Below are 2,547 nucleotides of genomic sequence, written 5' to 3'. Positions count from 1 at the left end.
AGAAGCAAAGGCAGAGAAACGAGAAGTACTTGGGTACAATATTTAAACGAGAAAATAAGACCTTTAATATACAGAAGGAAAATATGTATAGAATTATTTATTTGGCAAGTGGCCGCGTGATAACTCCATTTTGTGTACGGATTTCTACGACACGTATGTGGTTATCAGGGCCGTGGCGAACGTTTTCGATTCGTCCCAATCGCCACTCGGTAGGGGTAGCGAATCTTCTTTGATCGCGACGAGGTCGCCTGGCTGAGGATCGCGTTGTGGGGTTTTCCACTTGTATTCCTTCTGAAGATCTTTGAGGTAATCTTCTTTCCAGCGGCGGCTAAATGGGTGGTGAAGTGCTTTGACTGCCTTCCACCGGTTAGTAGGGAGAGGTCTTCCGCATCAGGCTCGGGAATGGCCAATAGCGGTGCATCTCGAATGAAGTTACCCGGAGTAAGTGCTGTCATATCAGCTGGGTCTTGGGAAAGTGCGGACAGAGGCCTCGAATTGAGGGCTGCTTCAATTCGCACCAGAAGCGTCGTGAATTCTTCAAAGGTAAACTTGTGGGTTGCAGCGGTTTTCTTTAGATGGATTTTAAAGCTTTTCACTGCAGATTCCCACAAGCCGCCCATGTGGGGGCTCTGGGTGGTATATATTGCTAGTTGATGCCTTGAGGGGCATATTTTTTAAAAATGTCTGCGGAACATTCGTTAAGGAATTTAACGAAGTCGCGTTCTGTGACGCGCTGGGCGCCAGTGAACGTTTTTCCATTGTCGCTCTCATTTTTGAGGGGAAGCCTCGTCTGCCAACAAAACGGGCGAATGCTGCTCGAAAAGCCTCGGTTGTAAGATCCGAGCATAGCTCGATATGCACAGCCTTTGTGGAAAAACAGACAGAAACTGCAACGTATCCCTTGATAAGGGTTGTAGATCTTAGCACCGATGCTTTAATTTGGAAAGGCCCAGCAAAATCTACTCCCGTTGTGGAAAACGGGAGTGAGAAACTGCAGCGCTCAGGGCGTAGATCGGCCATTATTTGGGTGCGTGTTTGTTGCTTGTAAAGCGTGCACACTTTGCAACGGAAAATGCATTTTTTAATTAGAGGTTTAAGCTTTGGTACGTAGTACTCTTGCCTTACCATTTGAAGCATTAATCGTGTTTCTGCGTGAAGAAGCAGCGAGTGTAAAAACTCCAAATATAGCTTGCAGAACCTCGATTCGGTAGGGAGAATTATTGGGTGCCTGTCATTATAGCTCAATGTGGAATGCGCTAATCGGCCATTAACCCGTAGAAGTCCGTCTTTCTCCAATGAAGGATTGAGAACAAGAAGAGGACTTTTTTGTTAAGTGGCTTTTTATTTTGCAAAGCGCTTTTCTCGCTCGGAAAATGGCGTGGTTGCGCTGCGTTGATAAGACGAATTTTTGCATATTGAAATTCGTTATGTGTCAGATGTGGATAGGTGATTGTAGCTAACCCCTTTGATTGGTTGCGGTCATTGCTCACGAAGCAGAACATGTACGCAGTCACGCGGAGTGATCGAGAGAAAAAGAAAAGCGATCAAGAAAATCGACCTCTTCTTCGAGCGCGTGATATACCTCCACCTTGCGCTTTTCTGGTGGAGATGCACTGCATGCCTTTGACCTTGGCCATGCATCCATGTGGCAAGAGAGCCATTTTGGTCCGTGCCACCAGAGTGGGGAATTTGCCAAGTTCTGCGGTTTGCAACCACGGGTGCCGAGGTCGGCTGGATTGTCTTGGCTGGCAACATGGCGCCATGTAGCGGTTGGAAGATATTCCCGGATTTGGGAGGTACGATATATACATCTTCCATACACATGGTGGCTTTTCAAGCCAAGCTAGCACAATCTCTGAATCTGACCATAAGAATGTGTTGCACGATTCCAATTTGAGCTGTTTTCGAATAGTTGCGACCAGTTTTGTGAGTAAGACTGCACCACACAGCTCCAGGCGTGGCAAGCTTGCCGTCTTCAATGGTGCGACTTTGCTTTTTGCAACCAATAGAGTGGAATTTCTTTGGTTGCTGGCATTTACGCGGATGTAAATCGCAGCGCACTATGCTTTTTCCTAGGCATCGCAAAACCCGTGGATTTGGGTGTCTTGCCCCGGAGTGAAGTTAACCCATCGAGGGATTTCGATGTGGCATATGGCAAATTTTCTGCGAACTGCTGCCATTTTGCTAAAGCTATGGGTTTGGCACATTCGTCCCAATCAACGCCATCCAGCCAAAGTTCTTGAAGCAGAATCTTTGTTTGAATCATCACTGGCGACAGCCATCCTGCCGGGTCAAAAAGTTTTGAGACAGAAGATAAAATTTGTCGCTTTGTGACGGCATTCGATGTCGATGCAGGCAGAATGGTGTATGAAAATTTATCTGTGAGTGAGTTCCATTGTATACCAAGAGTTTTGGTTGTGGAAGCACTCTCAAATTTCAAAAAGTTGGAGTCGAGATGATCCTCCTTTGGAAATTTTTCTAAAATGGCCGGATGATTGGACGTTAGTTTCTTGAGTAAGAAACCAGCTGACTTAAGCGCTTTGATCC

The sequence above is a fragment of the Rhagoletis zephyria genome, unplaced genomic scaffold (genome assembly GCF_001687245.7).
Source record: "Rhagoletis zephyria isolate East Lansing unplaced genomic scaffold, Rhagoletis_zephyria_1.1 Rzeph_scaffold_03199, whole genome shotgun sequence".
Classification (NCBI taxonomy): domain Eukaryota; kingdom Metazoa; phylum Arthropoda; class Insecta; order Diptera; family Tephritidae; genus Rhagoletis; species Rhagoletis zephyria.
The sequence above is the reverse complement of the archived record's forward strand: the minus strand, read 5'-3'. Positions refer to the sequence as shown.